This window comes from Cylas formicarius, unplaced genomic scaffold, assembly GCF_029955315.1.
Source record: "Cylas formicarius isolate icCylForm1 unplaced genomic scaffold, icCylForm1.1 PGA_scaffold_9__14_contigs__length_23061073, whole genome shotgun sequence".
Taxonomy (NCBI): Eukaryota; Metazoa; Arthropoda; class Insecta; order Coleoptera; family Brentidae; genus Cylas; species Cylas formicarius.
The window spans coordinates 8644078-8655613 of record NW_026844365.1 but is presented as its reverse complement, the minus strand read 5'-3'; the positions used below and the strand labels follow the sequence as shown (position 1 = coordinate 8655613).

Genomic DNA, 11536 nt, shown 5'->3' with positions numbered 1-11536 from the left:
CCGTGGGGCTTTGGGGAGGGACGGAGAGGGGGGCGAGCGATCTTCTTTTCCGGAGCACGTGCGTGCTCTCCCTCCGGTCTCTGTTCATATTCGGCGCTCCCCTTCCCGACTCCCGCTCCCCCGACCGCCCTTCAGGTGATGGTGGGGGGCGCATGCAAATGCGTCGGGACGCGAGCGTCGCGGAACCGGCGCTTTGGCAGCGGCGCCAGAAGAAAACGCCGGGCGTCGCGTTAATAACTATCGTCGTCGCCGTCGTCGGTTGTTTCAATCGACGCAAGTAATTAACGCGACTTTTTTCTTTCATTTCTTAGCGCCCTGTATATTTTCGCGGTCGGACGCGGCTCAAATTGGTGGCGGTGTACCGCGGAGAACGTAGCCGAGCGTTTGAGGTGGTCGATGGAGGTTGTGGAGAAGTGAGAGGTAGTTTCTGGGAATGTTTTGAGTGCTGGCACGTCTTTTTTCATGTCTTGGTGAGTTGATAGTGCCGTGTCACACCTAGTAGTTTAACGTCGTGGAGCATCGGCTTCCACTGAAATAAATAGTTGGTTGGCACAACATTCGGCACATTACCTCCTCCGAAGTCTTCAAAGTGCTTAGCCCAAGAATATAGAAGAGACCCTCGTTCCTTAGACTGGAATTTGACGATTCAAACATTTATTTCTTGTTTGGTATTAAGAGGTTTCATCATTAATCACAGCAAACTCGGGTAACTTTCGACTCCACCTGAACCAATATCAATCAAGTGCTCTCATAAATAAGGTTCGAACTTTCAGTTGGTGGAGCATCATGCTTAGAAAGCAGCTGTTGTAGTTTCCGCTGAAAACATTCAAAAGATGTAGAAGTAGAGAAAGGTGCTAACTTTACAGGTCTCTGAAATCTTCTTCTTGAGCTAAACTGGCTGAGGCTATCTGGATGAGGCTTCCTAGGTTCAAGTAAATATTTAAGTTTCTCGATCTCCACCTCCAAAAACGATCTCAAATCAATAGGCTCTTGATACACAGCACAAAAAGCTGTCGACAGTTTGTCGGTTGTTCTATACCTAGGGTTACTTCCTGACCAGTGTTGCCGCTCGGTGAAACACCTCACACGTCACGAACGAATCGATTATCTAGTTTCAAGTCATGTGAAGCTTAAATCGATTCCGAACTTTCCCCCCTTCGCGTTACATTCTCCGTGACTCAGCCTTTTTAAAACTATGTCACTTACGTGCTATATTTATTACCATACAATACTAAAAAAGAGTTCGTCGTTCTCCGCGCTTTCCTCGACGTCCCGAGTTCAAGGACGAGTCTGCGTGCCTCGTAAACGCAAAACGTACGACGTAACCTACGCGTAGCGTTAATGGAAGCAATTGTATGGCCGAAATTAGTGGAAAACCGAGCAACACGCGACGGGAAGTAACCGGGTTTTTGTGCGTGCTCGGTCCCCGGCTATGTTAATTTTTTATGTCTCCGCTGCTCGCTACGCGTTGTTCTAGACCCCTCCTGGACGGTAGATCATCTTCGAATCGGACGCACTCGCATTTTTCCAATCAGAGATCGTCCAGCGACGTTTTCGCCTTGGCGGTTGTCCCAAGGTCAAAGTACCACTGAGGTCACGTGGCCTCGCGGTCCTTTGGCTCTTAGAGGTCGGTCAAGTAGCCAAGTCACAGGATCGATTTGGAGTGGTACATTTTCGTCCTGAGACCTGGAGGTTATATCAAGGTCAAAATGTTAGCCAGGACACGTGACCGAATTCGATTGCGTATTCGATTTGAAATGGTCCCGCGGCCTCCGGCGGTGCTTTAGTCCTTAGAGGCCGTCCCAAGATCAAGCGGGTTCAATTTTATCGATCGTTTTTCGACGTTTCGACAGGTTTTCGATACCGCAGAGCGGAATATATTTTTTTAATGTGACATTAAGTGCGTATACCTGAATCGGTGGCAGTTCCTATATATTTCTAACCGTTTTAGAAGTAGTACGTTTAGTGCGGTTTTAAGTTCCGAGTTAGAACTACGTCGCAACCACGTTACCGTTATGTCATTGAAGAAACTGATGGACTACCGCAGAAAATGCGCCCACCGCATCTCGAAGGTAAGCGAACGAAAAAAATAGACTTTTTATTCATACTCCCTCGAAGGTGCCGACGAAGCGTCTAGCACGAAACGGCGCGGTTGTCGAATCTCATAATTAAAGGGCGAGCAGGCGCGAGAGAGAGAGAAAGACTCGGGCCTCACACCAAACTACTAACACAAAAATATATTTTGGGGGGTAGAACTAATTGTTTAGTCAATACTTTACACCCTGCGTGAGTCATTTTTTTTTCAACCCTAAAGCGACCAATCCCGGGGGGCGGGGGGTGGCGGTTCGACTAATCACCCCCTCCGCCCCCACTCCTCGAGCCCGGCTAGAACGTAATTATGTATCGAGATCGATAATTCACTTTCATATATTACACGATAGAATTTTACGTACGGCGGACTCGGGGCTTGCGTTGCGTCACAAAAGAACTGCGGGCCCCGTAGGGGCGTAAAGAGACTGGATTCTATTATGTAATTAATATTTAATACGATTGGATTTCGACGATGACGAACTGAAGAAGGGTTATTGCAGTTATTTAATAAGAGAAATGTTCCTGATGTTTCCACGTTGTCGTGGCTACGGTTGAATAGTTGGTTAGCCATAACCATTATTGCTAACTAAACAGCAACAGGCTTAAATATCTCCTAGAATTTCTAGTGAACCATCTTATCGGGCGTTCTAGAAAACTCTAAAAAAGTAGGAATGCCGGGAATGGGAGTTGGTAAAGATGTTTGAGTTAGTCGCACACGTTAATAATAATAATAATTACAACAAATATAAGATAAAAGTAATGAAAATAGAGTACAAAATAAAATACAATACTCGCACACGTACTCTAAGGAAGTTAATTACGCACACACGTACTCTAACCAGTTATAAGCTCTGCGCATGAAGCAAAAAACAGTCAACAATCTCAAGAAGTGTATCCGCATTAATATCACATGTAACTGAAACAATATTGGAGTTGCCACACATAAACAAAATTGGGGACTGATATAAAACGTTGGTCCTAGGTGTAGGGAGATGAAAATTTTTCTTTGAAAAGCCACTCAGGGTTCACCGTACCATGGAAAAACCCATACAGAAGTTTCAAAGAATTAATGTCCCTCCTAACCTACAGAGATGTTTCCCCGAACCTGCCTAATAGTATCTGATGGTCAAATTCTCTCCTTTTCTGGATCAACTCCAAGCTTTCAATATGACATTGATATATTGGACGCCACACCAATGATCCATATTCTAATTTAAATCTCACGTAAGAATAGTAGAGTTCGAATAGTTGAAGTATTGTTGCAGTGTCAGCAACTTCTTATTACAAAACCCAACGCTCTTGACGTCGATAATACTAATTGCTCAATAAGAGGTATAAAAGTAAGTATGGAATCGAACACAATACCCAGGTCTTTGACTTCACTTAATCGATTCGATACAGTTCCATTTGTTACGTAATTAAATAAATTTATGTTCAGCTTTCTAGAGTAAGTTACACTTAGAAACATTTATACCTAATCGATTAACCAGATATGATATGAAGTAACGAGCAGCCTTCGTTAGAATTAATCGTGGGATAGATTTTTAAACTAACTAATTAGATCATCAATAAATATGAAAAAAAAGAGGACTTTAGTTTGATCCTTGTGGTACCTCCAACATGGGATGAAACACCAGGGACCTAAACCCCTCGTATTGAACAAGATGTTTAGGATCTAATAGGTAGGATTTTAGCAAGTTTTGTAACGACAACGATATGCCAACATTGTGAAGTTTCGATAGCAAAATATAATGATCTGCATCCGTCTGAACTAAATCATGAATTGATTCACGTAAATATTGAGCCAACCTTACCAGGTTGCTTGTACACGACTTATTTAAAAGAAAACCGTGTTGCTCAACGCTAATATTATTCCTAAGACTGGAATAAATACAGTCACAAACTAGAATTTCGAATAATTTAGAAAAATTGCAAAGAATTGATATAGGTATAACAGGTATAACTTTGGCAATCTTCCACCGCTGAGAAAATGATCACGATTTGATAATGGTATTGAATATGTGAGTGGACGAGCGAGGACACTGATACAGTCCATAACAAAGAAGCTAGGCATGCCATTAGCACCGGCTGTTGGTTTATCTTTCAATTTTCTGTTGGCGTTGATAACCTGCGTTTTCACTGAAAGAGACCTGTATAATTTTTATCAGAGGGAACATAGCTATTTCTCTTCGATTGAATATATGACCAAAATTTTGAGGCATCATCTTGTGTATTGAATTCGATTTAAGTGCTTAAGTACTCCCCATATGCTTTCACTGTTTGAGTTTTTTATGATAGCAACAAAGGGCTGCCTTTATTTTTCTGAGCACGAGAAAGTTTCTCGTTTTCAAAGAAACACTCTAGGGTCTCAAGCAAGTTACTATTACTTAGCATGGATTTGTAAGTTAGTCTACCATATTGCTGTTAGGATCTACGCAAATAACTGCCAAAAATTGGCTTAGACCCCGTATCGACCAAGCTGAACGTTCTAGATAGCTACGAGTGCCTCAAGGGAGCTACTGTTACTGAGCACTGATGTTTAAGTTAGCCGTACCCATTATTTTTACGCCAGATTCAGAAAAACCAATAAAAAATTATGTTGGACATCATATCACGCAATCTAGAACATTCAGATCATGGCATGGGAGTTTTCGAGATGGCGGTTACCTTAGGGTTACATTGTGGACCTTCATCTTCAACCACACAATATATAAACACATGCGGCGCATCGTACGAAAAAGGGTAAACGGAAAGCCGAGAAACCAGGTTTGAAAGTTTTAAACGATCATATAACTCAAGTTTTTATTACGGAGATCAGTGCGCACTTCGACGGGCAGCGTGCATAATTTACATTAAATTATCGTGACGTGTCGGATTAATCAATTATTAATTAGCGCGATAAAGGGCGAACGTACTCCATGCGGAAAATAGGTAAAATAGATAAAAATAGAATATCCCGTATCACAATTATTTCTGTACCTAATCAATGTCTACATGATATTCTCTAAATCATTCAATGGCTTTTCGATCCTTTATTTTTTGGGGAAAAACTAGGACTAACGTGAACCAGCCAAAAATTCGTCTGTTTTTGAGCTGCTTATTCTGTCACTACTACAGAAGTTATTCCACAACTGCGTTGACGACTATGGGAAACTATGTATTAGATAATAACGCAACTAATTTCAATTGTTTTTCCACAACTATATCACGGTTAACCCAACATAGAAATTACCACCGCGTAATAATGGTATAAAATATTTGGTTTAGTTTTCGTTAGTTTTGGTTAGATGATACTAACTAACTTAGTTTTAGAATATCATTCATTAAGTGTGGACTATTATATCCTCACTGGTCTTCTCCATCTTTTTTTTCGATTTCTAGTGGCACATTCTATGAATTATTTTTATCACATGAGACGTCATCTTGAACAATAGTTCAAGATTGGATTTACTCTTCCTCTTATTGCTACGTCTTGGATACAATTATTATAACACAACTAATAACCAATTTATTTCACTATCGAATACTACTACTACTCCGAAACAACCGAAATTCGACTGCTTTTCATCAAATGAGTTGCTCGTTGCTGTGTTGTCCAAGATTAGGTTTATTTTTCCTATGTCTTGGTTTCGAATTAGCATTGATATCTCATACGCTCTACAACATCCTTTCCTGTTATCAGCTGTCAATTACTGAACCTGAACGGTTTTGACCACTATAAGAAACTTAGTACAGCTCTAGGCACCCATCTTATTGTTTCGGATGTTGACTCTGTCTCGCTAACGTCGTCGCTCGAAACGTCAGCGACACAGGAGCAATCTAAACAATAACACAGTTCCAGAGCCTGCAGAAGTTTCTTTCAAGAACCAAGTGATTTTGTAAATACTAATAGCAGATACAGATATTTACAAACAACTAATTTCAATTGCTTTCAACTGTATTATCATTTATCACGATTAACCGCAAATGCAAATGCATTACTTAGATTTAGCTAGTTCGATACTAGTGTAGTTTGGGCTAACAGTAAGAACTGTCGATTGATCTCTCGATACTTCAGCTATACCTGACGTAGTTCAGAGATGAGGCTCATTCTCAAAAATAATTTTTCACTGTTCAAAATCGATTTCGAATCTGAATATCTTGCCACTTATGTCGTTGTCCGTGCGAGTGCAAACAATTGGAGACATAACAATTTGATCAACACATTGTACTAGCAATGTAACATCGGAAGCACGAAGATGCTCATCGACTCACAGCGTTTGATGCCCCATCCCACCAGCTAGGTTCGTTAAAAACCATTGTTCAAGATTTGCTCCAAATGTGTCCACAAAAGGCCAATTTCTATTTAAAAAAAAAAAACGATCGACCTTCTCGTCGGGGCACGTTAGCGGTATGCCGTTCCCGCAGCTACTCGCGCTGAGTCGCTGGACCGGGGTATCACCTTTTTAGGGGTTTAAAGATGAGCCCCGTGTAAAGAAATTTTAACCATTTATCTACCCTTATTCGGAACAATGGGCGGCTTTTCACCCCTCCGGGCTTCGCGAGGAAAGTCCTATACAGGTAATTTTTTTCGTCCGGGGGGGGGGGGGGGGAGAGGGCGAGAAAAAAAAAGAGAATAAGAGTAACCCGAGACTTGTACGCGTCAACTTCAAGGTTAGGCTCGATGGTTTCATGCATGTTAATTTTTCTAGTGGTAAATATTTGAACTTGTTTACGGAATACGTTTCGGGGATGGTATTCTCTTCCGCTACGTTAGGCATTCGATATTCGTTACAGTTTTCAGTTGCGCAGCGATGAAACGTTACGGTAATTCAAGAGTTATTCCCACTCAGACCTTAGATGGGTACAATTTAAACGACCTATTTTTACTGCCAACAAAGGCTTATACTATACTAAAATTTCATCACTTACTCATAAGCCTTGCAACTACAATAGTAACAAATTAGAAAAGGTGTAAAATCCCACTTACGATCGAATTCCCATTTTCGTAATACAGTCGCCGACCTCATGATTATTTTCGCACTAGCGACTCCCCTTAAAGCTTTAAACACTGTTTCCGTAAACAATAATTAAAATTAAGCAGTGCGTGCGTTTGATTGGTCTAGAACTAGCGTTGCATTGGGAAAGTCTGGAGAAACAGGACCTCTACCTTGCTCATCAAGCAAAGAAGAATGGCTCAGTCATATGAAACCAGCCAATGTTTAGACTTGCATATAAATCGTCACAGACTTTGCAACAAAGGCGAAGGTGATTAGAATGGCGTAGGGAGCATCCAGGACTGGCCATTACCTTGCCGATGAGACAGTAGTTGAATTTATTCAATATACAGGGTGGTCCAAATTCTAAGGACCTCTATGGCTTTAAACATTTGCAGCAAAGGCTTTAAGGCAAAATCGGCGAAACAGGTAGATTTGCCCTTAAAAAATTTTCAAAAAATGTTTTTAATAAAAATCTCTATCTTTGCAAATGAAAAACTTATAGAGGGCCTTTAAAATCGCACATTTTTGAGAACCACCCTGTACCTCAAAAACGCCTTGACATATCACGATTCGGTTTTTAGTTTTTGACTTCTCTCGAAAATCGTAACATACATATTAGTTTTGGATCACCCTGTACATTAAAAAATGTATTAAAAAAAAATCCAACAATATCACTCCTACACACTTCCGATTGCTCAACCCAGAGCCACTGCCGCCGCCATCTTGCTCATTAAGCAAGAATAACGGGCTCAGTCATACGAAGGAGACTTGCATAGAGGACGCCAGCTAAGGGATCCATTATTAAACTTGAACCAGAGGTGAAGAATTTTTAGAGTTTAGTCGTACCAAATTTCTTCATAGTGTTCTGTTTTTTCCCGACTTAGAACTATCATAACAGCCTGGGGAGATTTCTATCGAAAAGTCTCTCTAGGCGCACAGTATAAGGACAACTGTAGCGAGTCTTACCTTCTGCAACGTTTAAACCAAACGGATCCATGCTAAGGGTTTCAAAACTTGACTTCCCATTCTTGTATTGCTGCTTGTCGTTCTTTCAGTGTCTCGTGGAATCTTACAAGTCAAGTTTTTGACCAGTAACCACCATCTCCAAATATTCATTCCCGGAATATTCAAATGTCGCTCGGGCCTTCCGCCAGATAACACACACATCTTCCTCAAAGCGTTTTAATACGACACAATGCGACCAAGACAGGTGGTTAAACGCGTCGTACACGCAACTTGCGTGTCTTCGTATGCAAAACCGCCTCCCGACTATTGAAATATGTATCAATGACCACGTGTCTGTGTGCGTTCGACACCGATTATTAGTATAATGTTATCCGGGCAACCCTTGCCTTCTTATCCCGCGCAAAATTATGCTAATAGACGAACGGTATGCAAATCGTCGGCTAGATTCAAATCGTACAGTTGACGAAAGGAGTCGCGGACGCGACGAGCCCGTCGTCGAACGGTGACGTAATTGGCGGTCCACTAGAGCGTGTGCCGTTAAAAAAAAAACGTGGAAATTGATACGCGGCGCTGACAATTGTTAATTTAAATAACCGTGTTATTATTTACATTCCGGGGCTGGTTTGGTTAAGGGGTAATAAGTGGCGATGCCGACATCTGGAGTGGGTATGTTCGAGTGTAGACTATAGGGTGGGATAAGTAACGGGCCTCATACATACGCAACATTACGTAGAATGCTCCTAGTAACCACATAGAGAAGCAGCGTAAACGATTCGACAGTATTACACAAAGCACAATACTCTAACAGGCGAAAGCTTTCTATGAGATCTTCTGTCTCTTCTTTTTTGATTTCTTTGACCAGGCGAGTTGCCTTGTGACTTTCGTATATGCGCTTGGCAACGAAACATATCTCGGCAACGGTAGGCCCTAGGGGACCGCCATTGGTACAGGAATGATCAGCGTCGAAAAAAAATTTTTTCTGTTGTCCGTTATCTGTTATCCGTTTTCCGTTTCTTTGTAGACCAAGCATTAATTGGCAATATCTTTTGAACGGTTTTCAGCACAATCTTCAAATTTGGCTCCTTTTAAGCCGTGCACGAGATACACAAACCAGTAAAAAATGAGTCTGATCAAACCAAGGCGCCCATCTTTTTTTTTTTTAGTTTTTCGTCTGTTTTTTGGACATTGCTATGAAACACGTTAAGTGTCCGAAATTTAAAACCATCCACTTAAAATTTGACAAGATGTATAGAGCTTAGCTCCGTTACGAAGACTATTGAAACTGCATTTGTAGGGTATCGAGAAAAAAATCATTTCTCCAAAAATTCTTTAACCAAACGAAGCGCAAGATCCGGACCAAAAACCTTTATTGTTGATTATTTTAATGTATTTTAATGTAATGTACACAAAACTGAAAATTGAGCTCCCTTTATATTGGTAATTGAGCATAACCAGAAGGCTTTGATTCTGTTGTCAGTTTCTTTCACATTTAGCCCGTATGGTCAGCTAAAACTTTTGTATTTAAGGTTTTCACATATTGCACAGTGTGTTCGGAATAATCTGTGCTATATTCTAAAACGCAGGTGTCTCAAATATGTAGTCATCGACTTCAAATTTGGCAAGGAAGTAAAAGTCCGTGCGCACATCTAAACAATAGAAATTGAGCGTAATAAAATGTCACCAAATATTTTTTTTTAATTTTCAAAAATTTTCGTTGATTATTTTGCCTTCCAGAAAAACATGATTTTCTCCAAAACTATTAAACCGACCGACAAAATTTTAGAGCCAGAAAATGCAGGAGATCGGGAGTTGTGACTTTTATTTTAGGCATTTTTTCGATTATTGTAGGCAAAAATCTAAAAGACAACAAACAGGGTTATAGACCGCATGAAGAGCCACAATTTTTGTATTTGCGATTTTCGTCTATCACATACGCTGCTCGGGATATTTGAAAAAATATATATGAAAATCGCTGATTCTCGCGCCCAATTTAGACGCGATGACGTCATTGACTATTGCGGCGGACTGCATATTTTCAGAAAGAAATTATTTTCTCGAAAACCATTTACTCCATTGAAACAATTGTTGGACCAGGAAATGTTTGAGATCCAGGGCTAACACCTCTATTTGCGGCATTTTTTCAATTATGCCCAGGCTGTGTCGATTATGCACTAAAAATCAAAAAGACCCTAAAATTTTCGTGGGTAAATTATTGGCCTTTAAAAAACAAAATTTTAATTTGCCTCCTTTTTAGCACTCCACGAGATACATAAGCTTGTAAGAAATGCTATGAAACACGATAAGTGTCCGAAATTTGAAGCAATCGACTTCATATTTGGCATATATATCCTGCTTTGCCCCGGGGGGTCTGGAAGTATTTCAAAAAAATTAAAAATCGCGCCTGCAAGGGTCTACAAAAAAGACCACTTTTCAAAAACCGTTTACAAGACACAAAAAAATCTTGAACCAGACGACGCAGAGGATACGACTCCATAAACTTTTATTCTTGACAATTTTTCAAAAATATACTGGGTTCGCCGTAAATTCGAACAAACTGAAAAATGGTACTCTCTATTATTGAAAATTGGCAATAATTTAAAATCTGTGTTTTAGATGTCAGTTTCTTTTACATGACGATATTGTACAGGGTGTTCGCGATATTCCGTGCAATATTAATAAACGTAATAAATACCCAAAACTTGCAGCCACCGACTTCAGACTTGAGAGAGACTTATAAGTCCGGACTCGCATTTAGACTCTTTAAATTGAGAGCAATAAAATAACACTAAGTATTTTTTTTAATTTTTGAATTTTTTTTTGCTATTTTGGCTTCCAGAAAGACGTTTTTTTGCTCCAAAATCATTCATCCGATCGGAAAAATTTTACAACCGTAACATGTGGAAAATCCAACGCTATAACTTTTGTTTCACGCATTTTTTCCATTATATACAAGTTGGTATCAAGGCCGTATCAAGGGCTACAATTTTTGTATCTACGATTTTCGTCTGTCACATACGCTGCTCGAGATATTTGAAAATCGTAATATCCAGCACTCAATCTAGGTGCGATGACGTCATTTACTATTACGGTGTCTGAACACTATTTATCCTATTGAAAAAATTCATATACTGGGAAACGTGAGAGATCTAGGGCTGTAACTTTTACTTGCGACATTTTTTAAATTATATACAGGGTGTGTCGATTATTTCTAAGAAAAAAAACAAAGAGAACCTGGAAATTACCGTTTTCGTGAGTGAATAATTAGCGGTAAATAAAAAACTTTAAAATATGGGATAATTTGGTTTAAACAGTGTCGAGAGAGAGTTTCAAGTTTCGTCTAACATACAGGGTGCTCCAGATATTTGAAAAAATATAATACATTATCTGTAAAAAAAAATTAATTTATCAAAGTTTGCCGTAACTTTGAAGTTCGCCGAGATGTGAAAGCCGCTTCATCGAGGGTGCGTGCACAATAAAATTACATTGATTCTGCGAAAGTT

The 11536-nt window shown here is 40.0% G+C and overlaps 1 protein-coding gene across 4 annotated transcripts in view; it reads left to right on the top strand.

Annotated features, from left to right (window-relative positions):
* Positions 1–201: 201 nt before the first annotated feature.
* LOC132707863 (zinc finger homeobox protein 4) overlaps positions 202–11536 on the top strand; it is a 243748-nt gene continuing 232413 nt past the window's right edge. For all 4 annotated transcript variants that reach the window (XM_060679847.1, XM_060679845.1, XM_060679848.1 and 1 more), the window contains exons 1-2: positions 202–277; positions 1854–2072. The gene's annotated coding sequence lies outside the window, so the exon portion shown is untranslated. The remainder of the gene's footprint in view (positions 278–1853; positions 2073–11536) is intronic.